The sequence below is a fragment of the Rattus norvegicus genome, chromosome 2, assembly GCF_036323735.1.
Source record: "Rattus norvegicus strain BN/NHsdMcwi chromosome 2, GRCr8, whole genome shotgun sequence".
Lineage (NCBI taxonomy): Eukaryota > Metazoa > Chordata > Mammalia > Rodentia > Muridae > Rattus > Rattus norvegicus.
Window position 1 is genome coordinate 234,227,214 of NC_086020.1, and position 26,868 is coordinate 234,254,081.

A 26,868-nucleotide genomic window follows, 5' to 3' on the forward strand; every position below is an offset into this window, starting at 1 on the left:
GTGGAATTCTCCAGTGAGGTCTCTTGGATCTGAACTTTTTGGGGGGCAGGTGTTTTATTACTCTACTAGTAGAATTAGAGAAATAATGTGCATTTCAGGTGAGAAATCACTCCATCACCTGAAGAATAGTATAGAAAATACTAGTTGGCACTTGACTGGTTCTCGCTCATGCACAAAAGGGGACCAGTCATGAACAGAAACTCCCCTCAGCTTATGTATTTCCGGAGCTCCAAGTTACTAGTTGAACATGTCTCTGAGGCAAGAATTTCCAAGTTCAATTGTTTGGATAAATACAGAGATTTACAGTGTAAAATGCTGTTATATTTATCTTGAGACTGACTGGGCTACATTTCACAAGTGCATTAGATAAGGCTATTCCTCCCTGCCTAGCAGAATGATGCTCTTTCAGTTAAGACAATTGAGCATGCTCCTTCAGCTAAACTACACTTTGCGTGATTTCATATTTTCTAAGCAAGTTTAGCAGATCCTTTATAGTGCACAGTTGCTATCCTCCATGTTTCTATATCCACATTATTACATAGTCTCATTATTAAATAAACATAATAATGTAAAAACTAAAATATTTTTATTTTATTTTAAGACTTACTCGAGTGCTCTATTCATTTTTATGGGTGGTATATTGTCAAGGTCTTTTGCAGCCCAGGCTTGCTTTAGTGTTGCTTTGGAGACAAGGGGGACTTAGAACTCGAATCCTCCTTTATGCTTTTCCCACAGATGTCTTTCAGTGGCTTTCATTACTTTATGCAAAAGGCAAATTTCTTGTACTCTGCGAATCTCTGTTTTTCTTAATTTTAAAACATAGCTGTAGTTCTTAGCAAGTGCTACAGTATTTAATTCATTCAGTGATATAGTTATATATTTGTGTCCTTAAACCTGTTTTGATAACACAGTAATTATATTTCTATGTCATTTATTTTTAAATTAACAACTCACAAATTAACTATTCATATCTATTATGAGATACGACATGTTTGAGGGTGGTCTTGCTATCAATCTGTGGGGAACAATCAACTGTCTTGGCAAAAGCTTGGGTTGTTAGGAGATTCCCATGGAACCCCTTTGGACAACAAATCAATCGGATGAAAATCAGTTCTGGAACTTGTAGCTTTATTCAGTGACAAAAGATGACCAGTTTGTGTTGTTGCTCTCTTATTTGAAAACTTCATTATGATCACCTTTGTATATCTTAGGGACTTTCCACTGCACTATTTTTCAAGCTACCCACCAATGCCCTTCACTTCCCGATAGCTTATCAGCATATAAGTGAATACATACTATATTTATGCTTCTGGGCCTGGGTTACCTCACTCAGGGTAATTTTTTTCTACTTCCATACCTTTGCCTACAAATTTCATGATATCCTTTTTTAGAGAGTTGAGTAATACTCCATAGTACCACGCTTTCTCTATCCATTCTTTTATTGAAAGACGTCTAGGTTATTTCCAAGTTCCTGTTATTTTTAATAGAGTAGCAATGAACATGTTGAGCAAGAGTCCCTGTGATAGGATGAAACATTCTTTGGGTATATGGCCAAGAGTGGTATAGCTGGGTCTTAAGATAGACCAATTTCTATCTTTCTGAAGAACCACCCTACTAATGGCAACAATGACTGCACCGGTTTGCACTCTGATCAACAATATTGGAGTGTTCCCAGTATTCCATAACCTCTCCAATGTTATCAAGTTATATCAATAGCTTATGTTATTGATGTTATCCTTCATGGCAGGTGTAACACAGAATCTCAGAGTAGTTTTGATTTGAATTTCCTTGGTGGCTAAGGAGGCTGAAAATTTATATAATTGTTCCTTAGCCATTTGTGTGTCCTTAGTGAGAATTCTCAGTTTAGAACTATACCCCATTTTTAATTGGGTTATTCAGGTTTTGACATCTAGTTTCTTGAGCTCTTTGTATATTTTGGATATGAACCATCTATTGGATGTGATGTTGGGAAAAATCTTTTCCTATTCTGTAGGCTTCCACTTTGTCCAATTGACATTGTCCTCTGCCTTATGGGAGTATTTCAGTTTTATGAGGTCCCATTTATTACTTGTGGATCTTAATGCCTGTGGTGTTAGTGTTCTGTTCGGAGACTCTTCTGTGCCAATGGTATTCGAACCTATTTTCCACTTTTCTCTACTATCGGGTGTAGTGATTTCTGTGCATTCATATGGCTCTACTTGAATTCTTCTACATGTAGACATCCAGTTTGACCAGCACCATTTGTTGAAGTTGTCTTATTCGCAGTGTGTATTTCTTGCTTCTTTTTCAAAAGTTAGCTCTTCATATGTCCGGGGATTTATGTCTGAGTCTTCAATTCTATTCCATTGATCAGTTTGTCTGTTTTTATGCTAATACCATACAGATCAGGACTGTTGAGGCCTCCAGTAGTTCTTTTATCATCCAGAATTGTCTTAGCTCTCCTGGGTTTTTTGTTGTGGTTGTTGTTGTTTGTTTGTTTGTTTGTTTGTTTGTTTCCGTATGAAGTTGAGAATGGTCCTTCAAGATCTCTAAAGAATTGTGTTGGAAGGAGCTGAAAGAGTCTGATGCAGATATTTACACCCAACCAATGGACAGAAGCTGCTCATCCCTTTGGCTGAATTAGGGAAAAGCTGAAGAGGGGGGTGAGCTTGTAGGAGGACCAGCTGTCTCCATTATCCTGGACTCCTGAGATCTCTCAGACACTGAACCACCAACCAGCATATGCCAGCTGATATGAAGCCCCCAACACATATACAGCAGAAGACTGCTGGGTTTGGGTTCAGTCAGAGAAGATGCACCTAATCCTCAAGAGACTAGTGTCCCCAGGAAGTGGGGAGGACTGGTGGGTAGTTGAGGTGGGTGGAGGTGTATATATATTCATGGAGATATGTGTGCTGGGTTATGGGATGTGGAGCAGTCAAAGGGTGGACCGGGAGGGGCATTAAATCTGGAGTTAAGAAGAAAGATTAAATAAAAATTTAAAAAGTGAATTCAAACAAACTAACAATAATCATAAAGAATTATATTGATATTTTGATGGGGATAGCATTGAATCTGTAGACTGCTTTTGGTAGGATGTCATGTTTACTATGTTAATCCTACTAATCCATGAGCATGGGAGATCTTTCCATCTTCTGGCATTTTTTTTCAACTTCTTTCTTTAAATACTTGATGATTTTGTCATACGGCTCTGTCAATTGTTTGGCTAGAGTCACCCCAATATATTTTATATTATGTGAGGCTATTGTGAAAGGTGTGCTTCCCTGAGTTCTTTTTCAAACCATTTGTCATTTGTATATCTGAGGGCTACTAATATTTTCAAGTGAATTTTGTATTCCATTACTTTGCAGAATGTGCTTATCAGCTATAGGAATTCCATGGTGGAATTTTAATTATCCTGCCATATCATCTGTAGACAATGACTTCTTTTTCAATTTAATCCCCTTCAGTAGTCTTATTGATATAGATAAAACTTCAAGTACTATATTGAATAGATGTATAGAAAGTGAAAAATCTTGTCTTGTTCCTCAGGTGATATTCAGTTGTGTGTAGGCTTGATGTAAATTGCCTTATTATGTTGAGATATGTTCTTATAACCCTAATCTCTCCAGGACTTTATCACAAATGAGTGTCGAATTTTGTCAAAAGCCTCTCTACATCTAAAGAGAACATGTGGCCTTTTTTCTTTCAGTTTTACCTATACAATGGATCATATTTATCTATTAATGTATGTAACACCATCTTTGCATCTCTGGAATGCAGCCTTCTTGATCTTGGTAGATGATCATTTTGATGTTTACTTGAATTTATTTGGCAAATATTTTATTGAGTATTTTTACATCTATGATCAAAACATATATCGAACAGCAATTTTCTTTCTTTGCTGACTTTTTTTGTAGTTTGAGTATCAGAATTGCTGTGACCTTGTAAAACAAACTGAGCAACATTTCTGCTTCTATTTTGTTTAAACAATTGAGGAAATTGAGGGTTAACACTTCTTTTAAACTCTGGTAGGATTCTGCTGTAAAACCACCTAGGCTTTTAACAGTGTGTGTCAGGAGTGGGAGACTTACTGACTGCTTCTAATTTCTCTAGGGTTCATGGGTCTATATTGCTCAGTGGGTTTTAATTTAACTTTGATAAGTGATAGGTATCAAGAAAATTATTGATATCTTTTAGAGTTTTCCAAATTGGTGGAGAAAATTCTTTAAGTTTATTCTTATGGTCCACGGGATTTCCTCAATATCTGGTGTTATGTCCCCCTTTTCAGTTCTAGTTTTGTTAATTTGTGTGTTTTCTCTCTACCATTGAGTTAGTTTATATAAGGTCCTGCTAAGACTGAACCCCCAGTGAACTAGGCTGTTCGGGGGAGGGCGGCAATGGGGGGAGGGTTGGAAGGGGAACACCCATAAGGAAGGGGAGGGGGGAGGGGGATGTTTGCCCGGAAACCAAAGAATTATTATTAAGTATTAAATAAATTAAAAAAAATAACAGTAAAAAAAAAAAAAAAAAAAGCTTTCTCTCTTTTTCTACCCAGGCAAGTGAGGTCTTCCAGAACTTCCTGAATTCACAGATCACTATGGAAGAGTCCATCTTGAAGTTAGATAACTGAAAGTCAGAAAGCTCTGGAAGGTATGGAAAAGGGCTCAGTCCTCCTAGACTTCCTGTAGAGCCCCATGACTGATGGATAGGGAGTTACCCCAGACTAGGACCTCCCTCTGGCATCCTCTTCTCGATCTGAAAACTGCGGATTGAGGCTGGTGTTGCATGCCTAGGCAGTCAGTGTATTTACATCACATAGGGACTCACTGCAGGGTGATGTGAAGTTTCAAAGAGTTTTCATGTAGAAATCAGCTTGGTCTCTAAGAATCAGGAACATAGCTCTGAGTATTGATTGTCCTTTCTTCCTTCTCTAGAACACGTGTGGGATAGCTGAGAAGGCCTAGAAGGAGGCAGCTCAGAAGGAAGAAGAGCTAAGTAAACAGCAAGGAAGAGACGGAGGCTCTAAAGAGAAGATTCTCAGAACCATGGCCCAGATGCTGGGGAGATGGAGGTGGAAGGGGAGACCCTTCTGAGAGATCAGGAGAGGGCTCTGAACCTCAAGTTGAAGGCAAGTCTTGATGAGAGAGAAGTACATGACAGACCATGGCTAATGTGGAAAGAAAAGTGTGGCTTTGTCAAGGAAATCATGATCCCAGGGAGGACCTCCAATGACGTGTGATCATGGAAACCTGAAAGCTACTTCTAACCTGGTGAAGCCTTTGATTCTAATGACACACCAGTTCGGTAGTGCTAGTAATATGAAGAATGTGAGAGTGAAACTTGTATGCTTTAGAATTGCCTCATTCTACCCCACCTGAAAACCTCAGCCCAGCACTCCAACAACTCTTAGCATAACAGTCAAGGAGACCAGTTTGAAATGATCTGATTAGTCAGGATATGAATCAGATGCTCTGACTCCTGCAGTGTCTGTTTCCAGAGCTGGTTGCTGCATTCTACAGAGATGGACTATAATACAAATGCAGCCTTTCTCCCATCACAGAGCTTGGCACCCCCACTCTCAGGGACAATAGTTAGTTACCACCATTTGTGAGACAGATGGTGTTCGCTCAGCTCAATGATGCGAGTCTGGGTGCGAGTTAAACCCTCAGCTCCCTGCCCCAGTTGTTGGACTTTTGACCATAGTTCTCAGGGCTGTCATATCCTGAATTTTTCGTCATCCCATGGGGAGAATTACAAACAGATATTAGATATAGCTACTCTCACTCGTCAGGTGAAAGTTTGAGGTTTGGGCATACTTGTCAAATCCTATTTTTCTTACGTTCAGCTGCTGAAGCTCTTATGAAGTGGCAGGAATGGATATTCTGAGAAATGGACTCTCTCTCTTTGGTAGGCACTAGAAAAAACTAGTTCATGAAAGACTTAAGGAGCAGGGTGATGACTTGTAAAGGGAAATAAAACAAAAGGAAGGAGAGATTCAAGCCATGAAAGAGAACTCTGCTTCTGGGTTCCTTGATGGAGCTCTAGTTTTTTCCGTGAACTGAACGTACTCAGCTCGGTGATGAAAAGGACACTGAGGAAAATGTGGTATAAGACAGTAAGCAGCACTTTGCTTTGGCCTCTACATCAGTTCCTGTTTCCAGGTTTCTGCACTGATTTCCTCATTAATTGAGTATGGCCTGAGAGTTTCAACATGAAATAAGCCTTTTACTCCTCACTTACTTTCCATTCTGGTGTGAAAAAAAAAAAAACCTCCAACTCAGACATTGATTGTCTCTGTCCTGTGTCTTCCATACTGCTTTGGACTTACACCTTTGGGGATAGTTCATACCCAATAATTTACAGTCTCAATTCTTCAAGCATGTTTGCATCACTGCATTTTTTTTTTTTTTGGTTTCTGTTGATGTTAGGTCCTGGTCCTTCTCTGAGCCATGTGCTCCCAGAAATAAGACTCAGACTCAAAATATATTTAGAGATACCGTGGTCATATACCTAGACTCTTCTCTGACTAGATAAAACTTAAAATATCGGTCCCACACCCGCGGATCCCGGCCCGCAGCAGCTCTCTGCTCCCAGACCCGGTGAGAGAGAGACCCAACCGCCTGGTCAGGTGGGCACTCCTGAGGCTGCAGAGCGGAAGAGACCACTAACACTGCTCACCCCTGCCCACATCCCTGGCCCAAGAGGAAACTGTATAAGGCCCCTGGGCTCCCGTGGGGGAGGGCCCAGGAGCCGCAGAACCCCGGCCAGAGACACCGCCCAACCCAGAAGGAAACAGACCGGATAAACAGTTCTCTGCACCCAAATCCCGTGGGAGGGAGAGCTAAACCTTCAGAGAGGCAGACAAGCCTGGGAAACCAGAAGAGACTGCTCCCTGCACACACATCTCGGACGCCAGAGGAAAAAGCCAAAGACCATCTGGAACCCTGGTGCACTGAAGCTCCCGGAAGGGGCGGCACAGGTCTTCCTGGTTGCTGCCGCTGCAGAGAGCCCCTGGGCAGCACCCCACGAGCAAACCTGAGCCTCAGGACCACAGGTAAGACCAAATTTTCTGCTGCGAGAAAGCTGCCTGGTGAACTCAAGACACAGGCCCACAGGAACAGCTGAAGACCTGTAGAGAGGAAAAACTACACGCCCGAAAGCAGAACACTCTGTCCCCATAACTGACTGAAAGAGAGGAAAACAGGTCTACAGCACTCCTGACACACAGGCTTATAGGACAGTCTAGCCACTGTCAGAAATAGCAGAACAAAGTAACACTAGAGATAATCTGATGGCGAGAGGCAAGCGCAGGAACCCAAGCAACAGAAACCAAGACTACATGCCATCATCGGAGCCCAATTCTCCCACCAAAACAAACATGGAATATCCAAACACACCAGAAAAGCAAGATCTAGTTTCAAAATCATATTTGATCATGATGCTGGAGGACTTCAAGAAAGACATGAACACACTTAGGGAAGCACAGGAAAACATTAATAAACAAGTAAAAGCCTACAGAGAGGAATCGCAAAAATCCCTGAAAGAATTCCAGGAAAACACAATCAAACAGTTGAAGGAATTAAAAATGGAAATAGAAGCAATCAAGAAAGAACACATGGAAACAACCCTGGATATAGAAAACCAAAAGAAGAGACAAGGAGCTGTAGATACAAACTTCACCAACAGAATACAAGAGATGGAAGAGAGAATCTCAGGAGCAGAAGATTCCATAGAAATCATTGACTCAACTGTCAAAGATAATGTAAAGCGGAAAAAGCTACTGGTCCAAAACATACAGGAAATCCAGGACTCAATGAGAAGATCAAACCTAAGGATAATAGGTATAGAAGAGAGTGAAGACTCCCAGCTCAAAGGACCAGTAAATATCTTCAACAAAATCATAGAAGAAAACTTCCCTAACCTAAAAAAAGAGATACCCATAGACATACAAGAAGCCTACAGAACTCCAAATACATTGGACCAGAAAAGAAACACCTCCCGTCACATAATTGTCAAAACACCAAACGCACAAAATAAAGAAAGAATATTAAAAGCAGTAAGGGAAAAAGGTCAAGTAACATATAAAGGGAGACCTATCAGAATCACACCAGACTTCTCGCCAGAAACTATGAAGGCCAGAAGATCCTGGACTGATGTTATACAGACCCTAAGAGAACACAAATGCCAGCCCAGGTTACTGTATCCTGCAAAACTCTCAATTAACATAGATGGAGAAACCAAGATATTCCATGACAAAACCAAATTTACACAATATCTTTCTACAAGTCCAGCACTACAAAGGATAATAAAGGGTAAAGCCCAACATAAGGAGGCAAGCTATACCCTAGAAGCAAGAAACTAATCATCTTGGCAACAAAACAAAGAGAATGAAAGCACACAAACATAACCTCACTTCCAAATATGAATATAACGGGAAGCAATAATCACTATTCCTTAATATCTCTCAATATCAATGGCCTCAACTCCCCAATAAAAAGACATAGATTAACAAACTGGATACGCAACGAGGACCCTGCATTCTGCTGCCTACAGGAAACACACCTCAGAGACAAAGACAGACATTACCTCAGAGTGAAAGGCTGGAAAACAACTTTCCAAGCAAATGGTCAGAAGAAGCAAGCTGGAGTAGCCATTCTAATATCAAATAAAATCAATTTTCAACTAAAGGTCATCAAAAAAGATAAGGAAGGACACTTCATATTCATCAAAGGAAAAATCCACCAAGATGAACTCTCAATCCTAAATATCTATGCCCCAAATACAAGGGCACCTACATATGTAAAAGAAACCTTACTAAAGCTCAAAACACACATTGCACCTCACACAATAATAGTGGGAGATTTCAACACCCCACTCTCATCAATGGACAGATCATGGAAACAGAAATTAAACAGAGATGTAGACAGACTAAGAGAAGTCATGAGCCAAATGGACTTAACGGATATTTATAGAACATTCTATCCTAAAGCAAAAGGATATACCTTCTTCTCAGCTCCTCATGGTACTTTCTCCAAAATTGACCATATAATTGGTCAAAAAACGGGCCTCAACAGGTACAGAAAGATAGAAATAATCCCATGCGTGCTATCGGACCACCACGGCCTAAAACTGGTCTTCAATAACAATAAGGGAAGAATGCCCACATATACGTGGAAATTGAACAATGCTCTACTCAATGATAACCTGGTCAAGGAAGAAATAAAGAAAGAAATTAAAAACTTTTTAGAATTTAATGAAAATGAAGGTACAACATACCCAAACTTATGGGACACAATGAAAGCTGTGCTAAGAGGAAAACTCATAGCGCTGAGTGCCTGCAGAAAGAAACAGGAAAGAGCATATGTCAGCAGCTTGACAGCACACCTAAAAGCTCTAGAACAAAAAGAAGCAAATACACCCAGGAGGAGTAGAAGGCAGGAAATAATCAAACTCAGAGCTGAAATCAACCAAGTAGAAACAAAAAGGACCATAGAAAGAATCAACAGAACCAAAAGTTGGTTCTTGGAGAAAATCAACAAGATAGATAAACCCTTAGCCAGACTAAGGAGAGGACCCAGAGAGTGTGTCCAAATTAACAAAATCATAACTACAGATTCAGAGGAAATTCAAAAAATCATCAGATCTTACTATATAAGCCTATATTCAACAAAACTTGAAAATCTACAGGAAATGGACAATTTCTTAGACAAATACCAGGTACCGAAGTTAAATCAGGAACAGATAAATCAGTTAAACAACCCCATAACTCCTAAGGAAATAGAAGCAGTCATTAAAGGTCTCCCAACCAAAAAGAGCCCAGGTCCAGACGGGTTTAGTGCAGAATTCTATCAAACCTTCATAGAAGACCTTATACCAATATTATCCAAACTATTCCACAAAATTGAAACAGATGGAGCCCTACCGAATTCCTTCTATGAAGCCACAATTACTCTTATACCTAAACCACACAAAGACCCAACAAAGAAAGAGAACTTCAGACCAATTTCCCTTATGAATATCGACGCAAAAATACTCAATAAAATTCTGGCAAACCGAATTCAAGAGCACATCAAAACAATCATCCACCATGATCAAGTAGGCTTCATCCCAGGCATGCAGGGATGGTTTAATATAAGGAAAACCATCAACGTGATCCATCATATAAACAAACTGAAAGAACAGAACCACATGATCATTTCATTAGATGCTGAGAAAGCATTTGACAAAATTCAACACCCCTTCATGATAAAAGTCCTGGAAAGAATAGGTATTCAAGGCCCATACCTAAACATAGTAAAAGCCATATACAGCAAACCAGTTGCTAACATTAAACTAAATGGAGAGAAACTTGAAGCAATCCCACTAAAATCAGGGACTAGACAAGGCTGCCCACTCTCTCCCTACTTATTCAATATAGTTCTTGAAGTTCTAGCCAGAGCAATCAGACAACAAAAGGAGATCAAGGGGATACAGATCGGAAAAGAAGAGGTCAAAATATCACTATTTGCAGACGACATGATAGTATATTTAAGTGATCCCAAAAGTTCCACCAGAGAACTACTAAAGCTGATAAACAACTTCAGCAAAGTGGCTGGGTATAAAATTAACTCAAATAAATCAGTTGCCTTCCTCTATACAAAAGAGAAACAAGCCGAGAAAGAAATTAGGGAAACGACACCCTTCATAATAGACCCAAATAATATAAAGTACCTCGGTGTGACTTTAACCAAGCAAGTAAAAGATCTGTACAATAAGAACTTCAAGACACTGAGGAAAGAAATTGAAGAAGACCTCAGAAGATGGAAAGATCTCCCATGCTCATGGATTGGCAGGATTAATATAGTAAAAATGGCCATTTTACCAAAAGCAATCTACAGATTCAATGCAATCCCCATCAAAATACCAATCCAATTCTTCAAAGAGTTAGACAGAACAATTTGCAAATTCATCTGGAATAACAAAAAACCCAGGATAGCTAAAGCTATCCTCAACAATAAAAGGACTTCAGGGGGAATCACTATCCCTGAACTCAAGCAGTATTACAGAGCAATAGTGATAAAAACTGCATGGTATTGGTACAGAGACAGACAGATAGACCAATGGAATAGAATTGAAGACCCAGAAATGAACCCACACACCTATGGTCACTTGATTTTTGACAAAGGAGCCAAAACCATCCAATGGAAAAAAGATAGCATTTTCAGCAAATGGTGCTGGTTCAACTGGAGGGCAACATGTAGAAGAATGCAGATCGATCCATGCTTATCACCCTGTACAAAGCTTAAGTCCAAGTGGATCAAGGACCTCCACATCAAACCAGACACACTCAAACTAATAGAAGAAAAACTAGGAAAGCATCTGGAACACATGGGCACTGGAAAAAATTTCCTGAACAAAACACCAATGGCTTATGCTCTAAGATCAAGAATCGACAAATGGGATCTCATAAAACTGCAAAGCTTCTGTAAGGCAAAGGACACTGTGGTTAGGACAAAACGACAACCAACAGATTGGGAAAAGATCTTTACCAATCCTATAACAGATAGAGGCCTTATTTCCAAAATATACAAAGAACTCAAGAAGTTAGACCGCAGGGAAACAAATAACCCTATTAAAAAATGGGGTTCAGAGCTAAACAAAGAATTCACAGCTGAGGAATGCCGAATGGCTGAGAAACACCTAAAGAAATGTTCAACATCTTTAGTCATAAGGGAAATGCAAATCAAAACAACCCTGAGATTTCACCTCACACCAGTGAGAATGGCTAAGATCAAAAACTCAGGTGACAGCAGATGCTGGCGAGGATGTGGAGAAAGAGGAACACTCCTCCATTGTTGGTGGGATTGCAGACTGGTAAAACCATTCTGGAAATCAGTCTGGAGGTTCCTCAGAAAATTGGACATTGAACTGCCTGAGGATCCAGCCATACCTCTCTTGGGCATATACCCAAAAGATGCCTCAACATATAAAAGAGACACGTGCTCCACTATGTTCATCGCAGCCTTATTTATAATAGCCAGAAGCTGGAAAGAACCCAGATGCCCTTCAACAGAGGAATGGATACAGAAAATGTGGTACATCTACACAATGGAATATTACTCAGCTATCAAAAACAACGAGTTTATGAAATTCGTAGGCAAATGGTTGGAACTGGAAAATATCATCCTGAGTGAGCTAACCCACTCACAGAAAGACATACATGGTATGCACTCATTGATAAGTGGCTATTAGCCCAAATGCTTGAATTGCCCTAGATCCCTAGAACAAAGGAAACTCAAGACGGATGATCAAAATGTGAATGCTTCACTCCTTCTTTAAATGAGGAAAAAGAATACCCTTGGCAGGGAAGGGAGAGGCAAAGATTAAAACAGAGACTGAAGGAACACCCATTCAGAGCCTGCCCCACAGGTGGCCCATACATATACAGCCACCCAATTAGACAAGATGGATGAAGCAAAGAAGTGCAGACCAACAGGAGCCGGATGTAGATCGCTCCTGAGAGACACAGCCAGAATACAGCAAATACAGAGGCGAATGCCAGCAGCAAACCACTGAACTGAGAATAGGTCCCCCGTTGAAGGAATCAGAGAAAGAACTGGAAGAGCTTGAAGGTGCTCGAGACCCCAAAAGTACAACAATGTCAAGCAACCAGAGCTTCCAGGGACTAAGCCACTACCTAAAGACTATACATGGACTGACCCTGGACTCTGTCCCCATAGGTAGCAATGAATATCCTAGTAAGAGCACCAGTGGAAGTGGAAGCCCTGGGTCCTGCTAAGACTGAACCCCCAGTGAACTAGACTATGCGGGGAGGGTGGCAATTGGGGGAGGTTTGGGAGGGGAACACCCACAAGGAAGGGGAGGGGGGAGGGTGATGTCTGTCCGGAAACCGGGAAAGGGAATAACACTTGAAATGTATATAAGAAATACTCAAGATAATAAAAAAAATAAAATAAAATAAAAAAAAAAAGAAAATACCAATTGGCACTTGACTGGTTCTCGCTCATGCACAAAAGGGGACCAGTCATGAACAGAAACTCCCCTCAGCTTATGTATTTCCAGAGCTCCAAGTTACTAGTTGAACATGTCTCTGAGGCAAGAATTTCCAAGTTCAATTGTTTGGATAAATACAGAGATTTACAGTGTAAAATGCTGTTATATTTATCTTGAGACTGACTGGGCTACATTTCACAAGTGCATTAGATAAGGCTATTCCTCCCTGCCTAGCAGAATGATGCTCTTTCAGTTAAGACAATTGAGCATGCTCCTTCAGCTAAACTACACTTTGCGTGATTTCATATTTTCTAAGCAAGTTTAGCAGATCCTTTATAGTGCACAGTTGCTATCCTCTATGTTTCTATATCCACATTATTACATAGTCTCATTATTAAATAAACATAATAATGTAAAAACTAAAATATTTTTATTTTATTTTAAGACTTACTCGAGTGCTCTATTCATTTTTATGGGTGGTATATTGTCAAGGTCTTTTGCAGCCCAGGCTTGCTTTAGTGTTGCTTTGGAGACAAGGGGGACTTAGAACTCGAATCCTCCTTTATGCTTTTCCCACAGATGTCTTTCAGTGGCTTTCATTACTTTATGCAAAAGGCAAATTTCTTGTACTCTGCGAATCTCTGTTTTTCTTAATTTTAAAACATAGCTGTAGTTCTTAGCAAGTGCTACAGTATTTAAATCATTCAGTGATATACTTATATATTTGTGTCCTTAAACCTGTTTTGATAACACAGTAATTATATTTCTATGTCATTTATTTTTAAATTAACAACTCACAAATTAACTATTCATATCTATTATGAGATACAACATGTTTGAGGGTGGTCTTGCTATCAATCTGTGGGGAACAATCAACTGTCTTGGCAAAAGCTTGGGTTGTTAGGAGATTCCCATGGAACCCCTTTGGACAACAAATCAATCGGATGAAAATCAGTTCTGGAACTTGTAGATTTATTCAGTGACAAAAGATGACCAGTTTGTGTTGTTGCTCTCTTATTTGAAAACTTCATTATGATCACCTTTGTATATCTTAGGGACTTTCCACTGCACTATTTTTCAAGCTACCCACCAATGCCCTTCACTTCCCGATAGCTTATCAGCATATAAGTGAATACATACTATATTTATGCTTCTGGGCCTGGGTTACCTCACTCAGGGTAATTTTTTTCTACTTCCATACCTTTGCCTACAAATTTCATGATATCCTTTTTTAGAGAGTTGAGTAATACTCCATAGTACCACGCTTTCTCTATCCATTCTTTTATTGAAAGACGTCTAGGTTATTTCCAAGTTCCTGTTATTTTTAATAGAGTAGCAATGAACATGTTGAGCAAGAGTCCCTGTGATAGGATGAAACATTCTTTGGGTATATGGCCAAGAGTGGTATAGCTGGGTCTTAAGATAGACCAATTTCTATCTTTCTGAAGAACCACCCTACTAATGGCAACAATGACTGCACCGGTTTGCACTCTGATCAACAATATTGGAGTGTTCCCAGTATTCCATAACCTCTCCAATGTTATCAAGTTATATCAATAGCTTATGTTATTGATGTTATCCTTCATGGCAGGTGTAACACAGAATCTCAGAGTAGTTTTGATTTGAATTTCCTTGGTGGCTAAGGAGGCTGAAAATTTATATAATTGTTCCTTAGCCATTTGTGTGTCCTTAGTGAGAATTCTCAGTTTAGAACTATACCCCATTTTTAATTGGGTTATTCAGGTTTTGACATCTAGTTTCTTGAGCTCTTTGTATATTTTGGATATGAACCATCTATTGGATGTGATGTTGGGAAAAATCTTTTCCTATTCTGTAGGCTTCCACTTTGTCCAATTGACATTGTCCTCTGCCTTATGGGAGTATTTCAGTTTTATGAGGTCCCATTTATTACTTGTGGATCTTAATGCCTGTGGTGTTAGTGTTCTGTTCGGAGACTCTTCTGTGCCAATGGTATTCGAACCTATTTTCCACTTTTCTCTACTATCGGGTGTAGTGATTTCTGTGCATTCATATGGCTCTACTTGAATTCTTCTACATGTAGACATCCAGTTTGACCAGCACCATTTGTTGAAGTTGTCTTATTCGCAGTGTGTATTTCTTGCTTCTTTTTCAAAAGTTAGCTCTTCATATGTCCGGGGATTTATGTCTGAGTCTTCAATTCTATTCCATTGATCAGTTTGTCTGTTTTTATGCTAATACCATACAGATCAGGACTGTTGAGGCCTCCAGTAGTTCTTTTATCATCCAGAATTGTCTTAGCTCTCCTGGGTTTTTTGTTGTGGTTGTTGTTGTTTGTTTGTTTGTTTGTTTGTTTGTTTCCGTATGAAGTTGAGAATGGTCCTTCAAGATCTCTAAAGAATTGTGTTGGAAGGAGCTGAAAGAGTCTGATGCAGATATTTACACCCAACCAATGGACAGAAGCTGCTCATCCCTTTGGCTGAATTAGGGAAAAGCTGAAGAGGGGGGTGAGCTTGTAGGAGGACCAGCTGTCTCCATTATCCTGGACTCCTGAGATCTCTCAGACACTGAACCACCAACCAGCATATGCCAGCTGATATGAAGCCCCCAACACATATACAGCAGAAGACTGCTGGGTTTGGGTTCAGTCAGAGAAGATGCACCTAATCCTCAAGAGACTAGTGTCCCCAGGAAGTGGGGAGGACTGGTGGGTAGTTGAGGTGGGTGGAGGTGTATATATATTCATGGAGATATGTGTGCTGGGTTATGGGATGTGGAGCAGTCAAAGGGTGGACCGGGAGGGGCATTAAATCTGGAGTTAAGAAGAAAGATTAAATAAAAATTTAAAAAGTGAATTCAAACAAACTAACAATAATCATAAAGAATTATATTGATATTTTGATGGGGATAGCATTGAATCTGTAGACTGCTTTTGGTAGGATGTCATGTTTACTATGTTAATCCTACTAATCCATGAGCATGGGAGATCTTTCCATCTTCTGGCATTTTTTTTCAACTTCTTTCTTTAAATACTTGATGATTTTGTCATACGGCTCTGTCAATTGTTTGGCTAGAGTCACCCCAATATATTTTATATTATGTGAGGCTATTGTGAAAGGTGTGCTTCCCTGAGTTCTTTTTCAAACCATTTGTCATTTGTATATCTGAGGGCTACTAATATTTTCAAGTGAATTTTGTATTCCATTACTTTGCAGAATGTGCTTATCAGCTATAGGAATTCCATGGTGGAATTTTAATTATCCTGCCATATCATCTGTAGACAATGACTTCTTTTTCAATTTAATCCCCTTCAGTAGTCTTATTGATATAGATAAAACTTCAAGTACTATATTGAATAGATGTATAGAAAGTGAAAAATCTTGTCTTGTTCCTCAGGTGATATTCAGTTGTGTGTAGGCTTGATGTAAATTGCCTTATTATGTTGAGATATGTTCTTATAACCCTAATCTCTCCAGGACTTTATCACAAATGAGTGTCGAATTTTGTCAAAAGCCTCTCTACATCTAAAGAGAACATGTGGCCTTTTTTCTTTCAGTTTTACCTATACAATGGATCATATTTATCTATTAATGTATGTAACACCATCTTTGCATCTCTGGAATGCAGCCTTCTTGATCTTGGTAGATGATCATTTTGATGTTTACTTGAATTTATTTGGCAAATATTTTATTGAGTATTTTTACATCTATGATCAAAACATATATCGAACAGCAATTTTCTTTCTTTGCTGACTTTTTTTGTAGTTTGAGTATCAGAATTGCTGTGACCTTGTAAAACAAACTGAGCAACATTTCTGCTTCTATTTTGTTTAAACAATTGAGGAAATTGAGGGTTAACACTTCTTTTAAACTCTGGTAGGATTCTGCTGTAAAACCACCTAGGCTTTTAACAGTGTGTGTCAGGAGTGGGAGACTTACTGACTGCTTCTAATTTCTCTAGGGTTCATGGGTCTATATTGCTCAGTGGGTTTTAATTTAACTTTGATAAGTGATAGGTATCAAGAAAATTATTGATATCTTTTAGAGTTTTCCAAATTGGTGGAGAAAATTCTTTAAGTTTATTCTTATGGTCCACGGGATTTCCTCAATATCTGGTGTTATGTCCCCCTTTTCAGTTCTAGTTTTGTTAATTTGTGTGTTTTCTCTCTACCATTGAGTTAGTTTATATAAGGTCCTGCTAAGACTGAACCCCCAGTGAACTAGGCTGTTCGGGGGAGGGCGGCAATGGGGGGAGGGTTGGAAGGGGAACACCCATAAGGAAGGGGAGGGGGGAGGGGGATGTTTGCCCGGAAACCAAAGAATTATTATTAAGTATTAAATAAATTAAAAAAAATAACAGTAAAAAAAAAAAAAAAAAAAGCTTTCTCTCTTTTTCTACCCAGGCAAGTGAGGTCTTCCAGAACTTCCTGAATTCACAGATCACTATGGAAGAGTCCATCTTGAAGTTAGATAACTGAAAGTCAGAAAGCTCTGGAAGGTATGGAAAAGGGCTCAGTCCTCCTAGACTTCCTGTAGAGCCCCATGACTGATGGATAGGGAGTTACCCCAGACTAGGACCTCCCTCTGGCATCCTCTTCTCGATCTGAAAACTGCGGATTGAGGCTGGTGTTGCATGCCTAGGCAGTCAGTGTATTTACATCACATAGGGACTCACTGCAGGGTGATGTGAAGTTTCAAAGAGTTTTCATGTAGAAATCAGCTTGGTCTCTAAGAATCAGGAACATAGCTCTGAGTATTGATTGTCCTTTCTTCCTTCTCTAGAACACGTGTGGGATAGCTGAGAAGGCCTAGAAGGAGGCAGCTCAGAAGGAAGAAGAGCTAAGTAAACAGCAAGGAAGAGACGGAGGCTCTAAAGAGAAGATTCTCAGAACCATGGCCCAGATGCTGGGGAGATGGAGGTGGAAGGGGAGACCCTTCTGAGAGATCAGGAGAGGGCTCTGAACCTCAAGTTGAAGGCAAGTCTTGATGAGAGAGAAGTACATGACAGACCATGGCTAATGTGGAAAGAAAAGTGTGGCTTTGTCAAGGAAATCATGATCCCAGGGAGGACCTCCAATGACGTGTGATCATGGAAACCTGAAAGCTACTTCTAACCTGGTGAAGCCTTTGATTCTAATGACACACCAGTTCGGTAGTGCTAGTAATATGAAGAATGTGAGAGTGAAACTTGTATGCTTTAGAATTGCCTCATTCTACCCCACCTGAAAACCTCAGCCCAGCACTCCAACAACTCTTAGCATAACAGTCAAGGAGACCAGTTTGAAATGATCTGATTAGTCAGGATATGAATCAGATGCTCTGACTCCTGCAGTGTCTGTTTCCAGAGCTGGTTGCTGCATTCTACAGAGATGGACTATAATACAAATGCAGCCTTTCTCCCATCACAGAGCTTGGCACCCCCACTCTCAGGGACAATAGTTAGTTACCACCATTTGTGAGACAGATGGTGTTCGCTCAGCTCAATGATGCGAGTCTGGGTGCGAGTTAAACCCTCAGCTCCCTGCCCCAGTTGTTGGACTTTTGACCATAGTTCTCAGGGCTGTCATATCCTGAATTTTTCGTCATCCCATGGGGAGAATTACAAACAGATATTAGATATAGCTACTCTCACTCGTCAGGTGAAAGTTTGAGGTTTGGGCATACTTGTCAAATCCTATTTTTCTTACGTTCAGCTGCTGAAGCTCTTATGAAGTGGCAGGAATGGATATTCTGAGAAATGGACTCTCTCTCTTTGGTAGGCACTAGAAAAAACTAGTTCATGAAAGACTTAAGGAGCAGGGTGATGACTTGTAAAGGGAAATAAAACAAAAGGAAGGAGAGATTCAAGCCATGAAAGAGAACTCTGCTTCTGGGTTCCTTGATGGAGCTCTAGTTTTTTCCGTGAACTGAACGTACTCAGCTCGGTGATGAAAAGGACACTGAGGAAAATGTGGTATAAGACAGTAAGCAGCACTTTGCTTTGGCCTCTACATCAGTTCCTGTTTCCAGGTTTCTGCACTGATTTCCTCATTAATTGAGTATGGCCTGAGAGTTTCAACATGAAATAAGCCTTTTACTCCTCACTTACTTTCCATTCTGGTGTGAAAAAAAAAAAAACCTCCAACTCAGACATTGATTGTCTCTGTCCTGTGTCTTCCATACTGCTTTGGACTTACACCTTTGGGGATAGTTCATACCCAATAATTTACAGTCTCAATTCTTCAAGCATGTTTGCATCACTGCATTTTTTTTTTTTTTTGGTTTCTGTTGATGTTAGGTCCTGGTCCTTCTCTGAGCCATGTGCTCCCAGAAATAAGACTCAGACTCAAAATATATTTAGAGATACCGTGGTCATATACCTAGACTCTTCTCTGACTAGATAAAACTTAAAATATCGGTCCCACACCCGCGGATCCCGGCCCGCAGCAGCTCTCTGCTCCCAGACCCGGTGAGAGAGAGACCCAACCGCCTGGTCAGGTGGGCACTCCTGAGGCTGCAGAGCGGAAGAGACCACTAACACTGCTCACCCCTGCCCACATCCCTGGCCCAAGAGGAAACTGTATAAGGCCCCTGGGCTCCCGTGGGGGAGGGCCCAGGAGCCGCAGAACCCCGGCCAGAGACACCGCCCAACCCAGAAGGAAACAGACCGGATAAACAGTTCTCTGCACCCAAATCCCGTGGGAGGGAGAGCTAAACCTTCAGAGAGGCAGACAAGCCTGGGAAACCAGAAGAGACTGCTCCCTGCACACACATCTCGGACGCCAGAGGAAAAAGCCAAAGACCATCTGGAACCCTGGTGCACTGAAGCTCCCGGAAGGGGCGGCACAGGTCTTCCTGGTTGCTGCCGCTGCAGAGAGCCCCTGGGCAGCACCCCACGAGCAAACCTGAGCCTCAGGACCACAGGTAAGACCAAATTTTCTGCTGCGAGAAAGCTGCCTGGTGAACTCAAGACACAGGCCCACAGGAACAGCTGAAGACCTGTAGAGAGGAAAAACTACACGCCCGAAAGCAGAACACTCTGTCCCCATAACTGACTGAAAGAGAGGAAAACAGGTCTACAGCACTCCTGACACACAGGCTTATAGGACAGTCTAGCCACTGTCAGAAATAGCAGAACAAAGTAACACTAGAGATAATCTGATGGCGAGAGGCAAGCGCAGGAACCCAAGCAACAGAAACCAAGACTACATGCCATCATCGGAGCCCAATTCTCCCACCAAAACAAACATGGAATATCCAAACACACCAGAAAAGCAAGATCTAGTTTCAAAATCATATTTGATCATGATGCTGGAGGACTTCAAGAAAGACATGAACACACTTAGGGAAGCACAGGAAAACATTAATAAACAAGTAAAAGCCTACAGAGAGGAATCGCAAAAATCCCTGAAAGAATTCCAGGAAAACACAATCAAACAGTTGAAGGAATTAAAAATGGAAATAGAAGCAATCAAGAAAGAACACATGGAAACAACCCTGGATATAGAAAACCAAAAGAAGAGACAAGGAGCTGTAGATACAAACTTCACCAACAGAATACAAGAGATGGAAGAGAGAATCTCAGGAGCAGAAGATTCCATAGAAATCATTGACTCAACTGTCAAAGATAATGTAAAGCGGAAAAAGCTACTGGTCCAAAACATACAGGAAATCCAGGACTCAATGAGAAGATCAAACCTAAGGATAATAGGTATAGAAGAGAGTGAAGACTCCCAGCTCAAAGGACCAGTAAATATCTTCAACAAAATCATAGAAGAAAACTTCCCTAACCTAAAAAAAGAGATACCCATAGACATACAAGAAGCCTACAGAACTCCAAATACATTGGACCAGAAAAGAAACACCTCCCGTCACATAATTGTCAAAACACCAAACGCACAAAATAAAGAAAGAATATTAAAAGCAGTAAGGGAAAAAGGTCAAGTAACATATAAAGGGAGACCTATCAGAATCACACCAGACTTCTCGCCAGAAACTATGAAGGCCAGAAGATCCTGGACTGATGTTATACAGACCCTAAGAGAACACAAATGCCAGCCCAGGTTACTGTATCCTGCAAAACTCTCAATTAACATAGATGGAGAAACCAAGATATTCCATGACAAAACCAAATTTACACAATATCTTTCTACAAGTCCAGCACTACAAAGGATAATAAAGGGTAAAGCCCAACATAAGGAGGCAAGCTATACCCTAGAAGCAAGAAACTAATCATCTTGGCAACAAAACAAAGAGAATGAAAGCACACAAACATAACCTCACTTCCAAATATGAATATAACGGGAAGCAATAATCACTATTCCTTAATATCTCTCAATATCAATGGCCTCAACTCCCCAATAAAAAGACATAGATTAACAAGCTGGATACGCAACGAGGACCCTGCATTCTGCTGCCTACAGGAAACACACCTCAGAGACAAAGACAGACATTACCTCAGAGTGAAAGGCTGGAAAACAACTTTCCAAGCAAATGGTCAGAAGAAGCAAGCTGGAGTAGCCATTCTAATATCAAATAAAATCAATTTTCAACTAAAGGTCATCAAAAAAGATAAGGAAGGACACTTCATATTCATCAAAGGAAAAATCCACCAAGATGAACTCTCAATCCTAAATATCTATGCCCCAAATACAAGGGCACCTACATATGTAAAAGAAACCTTACTAAAGCTCAAAACACACATTGCACCTCACACAATAATAGTGGGAGATTTCAACACCCCACTCTCATCAATGGACAGATCATGGAAACAGAAATTAAACAGAGATGTAGACAGACTAAGAGAAGTCATGAGCCAAATGGACTTAACGGATATTTATAGAACATTCTATCCTAAAGCAAAAGGATATACCTTCTTCTCAGCTCCTCATGGTACTTTCTCCAAAATTGACCATATAATTGGTCAAAAAACGGGCCTCAACAGGTACAGAAAGATAGAAATAATCCCATGCGTGCTATCGGACCACCACGGCCTAAAACTGGTCTTCAATAACAATAAGGGAAGAATGCCCACATATACGTGGAAATTGAACAATGCTCTACTCAATGATAACCTGGTCAAGGAAGAAATAAAGAAAGAAATTAAAAACTTTTTAGAATTTAATGAAAATGAAGGTACAACATACCCAAACTTATGGGACACAATGAAAGCTGTGCTAAGAGGAAAACTCATAGCGCTGAGTGCCTGCAGAAAGAAACAGGAAAGAGCATATGTCAGCAGCTTGACAGCACACCTAAAAGCTCTAGAACAAAAAGAAGCAAATACACCCAGGAGGAGTAGAAGGCAGGAAATAATCAAACTCAGAGCTGAAATCAACCAAGTAGAAACAAAAAGGACCATAGAAAGAATCAACAGAACCAAAAGTTGGTTCTTGGAGAAAATCAACAAGATAGATAAACCCTTAGCCAGACTAAGGAGAGGACCCAGAGAGTGTGTCCAAATTAACAAAATCATAACTACAGATTCAGAGGAAATTCAAAAAATCATCAGATCTTACTATATAAGCCTATATTCAACAAAACTTGAAAATCTACAGGAAATGGACAATTTCTTAGACAAATACCAGGTACCGAAGTTAAATCAGGAACAGATAAATCAGTTAAACAACCCCATAACTCCTAAGGAAATAGAAGCAGTCATTAAAGGTCTCCCAACCAAAAAGAGCCCAGGTCCAGACGGGTTTAGTGCAGAATTCTATCAAACCTTCATAGAAGACCTTATACCAATATTATCCAAACTATTCCACAAAATTGAAACAGATGGAGCCCTACCGAATTCCTTCTATGAAGCCACAATTACTCTTATACCTAAACCACACAAAGACCCAACAAAGAAAGAGAACTTCAGACCAATTTCCCTTATGAATATCGACGCAAAAATACTCAATAAAATTCTGGCAAACCGAATTCAAGAGCACATCAAAACAATCATCCACCATGATCAAGTAGGCTTCATCCCAGGCATGCAGGGATGGTTTAATATAAGGAAAACCATCAACGTGATCCATCATATAAACAAACTGAAAGAACAGAACCACATGATCATTTCATTAGATGCTGAGAAAGCATTTGACAAAATTCAACACCCCTTCATGATAAAAGTCCTGGAAAGAATAGGTATTCAAGGCCCATACCTAAACATAGTAAAAGCCATATACAGCAAACCAGTTGCTAACATTAAACTAAATGGAGAGAAACTTGAAGCAATCCCACTAAAATCAGGGACTAGACAAGGCTGCCCACTCTCTCCCTACTTATTCAATATAGTTCTTGAAGTTCTAGCCAGAGCAATCAGACAACAAAAGGAGATCAAGGGGATACAGATCGGAAAAGAAGAGGTCAAAATATCACTATTTGCAGACGACATGATAGTATATTTAAGTGATCCCAAAAGTTCCACCAGAGAACTACTAAAGCTGATAAACAACTTCAGCAAAGTGGCTGGGTATAAAATTAACTCAAATAAATCAGTTGCCTTCCTCTATACAAAAGAGAAACAAGCCGAGAAAGAAATTAGGGAAACGACACCCTTCATAATAGACCCAAATAATATAAAGTACCTCGGTGTGACTTTAACCAAGCAAGTAAAAGATCTGTACAATAAGAACTTCAAGACACTGAGGAAAGAAATTGAAGAAGACCTCAGAAGATGGAAAGATCTCCCATGCTCATGGATTGGCAGGATTAATATAGTAAAAATGGCCATTTTACCAAAAGCAATCTACAGATTCAATGCAATCCCCATCAAAATACCAATCCAATTCTTCAAAGAGTTAGACAGAACAATTTGCAAATTCATCTGGAATAACAAAAAACCCAGGATAGCTAAAGCTATCCTCAACAATAAAAGGACTTCAGGGGGAATCACTATCCCTGAACTCAAGCAGTATTACAGAGCAATAGTGATAAAAACTGCATGGTATTGGTACAGAGACAGACAGATAGACCAATGGAATAGAATTGAAGACCCAGAAATGAACCCACACACCTATGGTCACTTGATTTTTGACAAAGGAGCCAAAACCATCCAATGGAAAAAAGATAGCATTTTCAGCAAATGGTGCTGGTTCAACTGGAGGGCAACATGTAGAAGAATGCAGATCGATCCATGCTTATCACCCTGTACAAAGCTTAAGTCCAAGTGGATCAAGGACCTCCACATCAAACCAGACACACTCAAACTAATAGAAGAAAAACTAGGAAAGCATCTGGAACACATGGGCACTGGAAAAAATTTCCTGAACAAAACACCAATGGCTTATGCTCTAAGATCAAGAATCGACAAATGGGATCTCATAAAACTGCAAAGCTTCTGTAAGGCAAAGGACACTGTGGTTAGGACAAAACGACAACCAACAGATTGGGAAAAGATCTTTACCAATCCTATAACAGATAGAGGCCTTATTTCCAAAATATACAAAGAACTCAAGAAGTTAGACCGCAGGGAAACAAATAACCCTATTAAAAAATGGGGTTCAGAGCTAAACAAAGAATTCACAGCTGAGGAATGCCGAATGGCTGAGAAACACCTAAAGAAATGTTCAACATCTTTAGTCATAAGGGAAATGCAAATCAAAACAACCCTGAGATTTCACCTCACACCAGTGAGAATGGCTAAGATCAAAAACTCAGGTGACAGCAGATGCTGGCGAGGATGTGGAGAAAGAGGAACACTCCTCCATTGTTGGTGGGATTGCAGACTGGTAAAACCATTCTGGAAATCAGTCTGGAGGTTCCTCAGAAAATTGGACATTGAACTGCCTGAGGATCCAGCCATACCTCTCTTGGGCATATACCCAAAAGATGCCTCAACATATAAAAGAGACACGTGCTCCACTATGTTCATCGCAGCCTTATTTATAATAGCCAGAAGCTGGAAAGAACCCAGATGCCCTTCAACAGAGGAATGGATACAGAAAATGTGGTACATCTACACAATGGAATATTACTCAGCTATCAAAAACAACGAGTTTATGAAATTCGTAGGCAAATGGTTGGAACTGGAAAATATCATCCTGAGTGAGCTAACCCACTCACAGAAAGACATACATGGTATGCACTCATTGATAAGTGGCTATTAGCCCAAATGCTTGAATTGCCCTAGATCCCTAGAACAAAGGAAACTCAAGACGGATGATCAAAATGTGAATGCTTCACTCCTTCTTTAAATGAGGAAAAAGAATACCCTTGGCAGGGAAGGGAGAGGCAAAGATTAAAACAGAGACTGAAGGAACACCCATTCAGAGCCTGCCCCACAGGTGGCCCATACATATACAGCCACCCAATTAGACAAGATGGATGAAGCAAAGAAGTGCAGACCAACAGGAGCCGGATGTAGATCGCTCCTGAGAGACACAGCCAGAATACAGCAAATACAGAGGCGAATGCCAGCAGCAAACCACTGAACTGAGAATAGGTCCCCCGTTGAAGGAATCAGAGAAAGAACTGGAAGAGCTTGAAGGTGCTCGAGACCCCAAAAGTACAACAATGTCAAGCAACCAGAGCTTCCAGGGACTAAGCCACTACCTAAAGACTATACATGGACTGACCCTGGACTCTGTCCCCATAGGTAGCAATGAATATCCTAGTAAGAGCACCAGTGGAAGTGGAAGCCCTGGGTCCTGCTAAGACTGAACCCCCAGTGAACTAGACTATGCGGGGAGGGTGGCAATTGGGGGAGGTTTGGGAGGGGAACACCCACAAGGAAGGGGAGGGGGGAGGGTGATGTCTGTCCGGAAACCGGGAAAGGGAATAACACTTGAAATGTATATAAGAAATACTCAAGATAATAAAAAAAATAAAATAAAATAAAAAAAAAAAGAAAATACCAATTGGCACTTGACTGGTTCTCGCTCATGCACAAAAGGGGACCAGTCATGAACAGAAACTCCCCTCAGCTTATGTATTTCCAGAGCTCCAAGTTACTAGTTGAACATGTCTCTGAGGCAAGAATTTCCAAGTTCAATTGTTTGGATAAATACAGAGATTTACAGTGTAAAATGCTGTTATATTTATCTTGAGACTGACTGGGCTACATTTCACAAGTGCATTAGATAAGGCTATTCCTCCCTGCCTAGCAGAATGATGCTCTTTCAGTTAAGACAATTGAGCATGCTCCTTCAGCTAAACTACACTTTGCGTGATTTCATATTTTCTAAGCAAGTTTAGCAGATCCTTTATAGTGCACAGTTGCTATCCTCTATGTTTCTATATCCACATTATTACATAGTCTCATTATTAAATAAACATAATAATGTAAAAACTAAAATATTTTTATTTTATTTTAAGACTTACTCGAGTGCTCTATTCATTTTTATGGGTGGTATATTGTCAAGGTCTTTTGCAGCCCAGGCTTGCTTTAGTGTTGCTTTGGAGACAAGGGGGACTTAGAACTCGAATCCTCCTTTATGCTTTTCCCACAGATGTCTTTCAGTGGCTTTCATTACTTTATGCAAAAGGCAAATTTCTTGTACTCTGCGAATCTCTGTTTTTCTTAATTTTAAAACATAGCTGTAGTTCTTAGCAAGTGCTACAGTATTTAAATCATTCAGTGATATACTTATATATTTGTGTCCTTAAACCTGTTTTGATAACACAGTAATTATATTTCTATGTCATTTATTTTTAAATTAACAACTCACAAATTAACTATTCATATCTATTATGAGATACAACATGTTTGAGGGTGGTCTTGCTATCAATCTGTGGGGAACAATCAACTGTCTTGGCAAAAGCTTGGGTTGTTAGGAGATTCCCATGGAACCCCTTTGGACAACAAATCAATCGGATGAAAATCAGTTCTGGAACTTGTAGATTTATTCAGTGACAAAAGATGACCAGTTTGTGTTGTTGCTCTCTTATTTGAAAACTTCATTATGATCACCTTTGTATATCTTAGGGACTTTCCACTGCACTA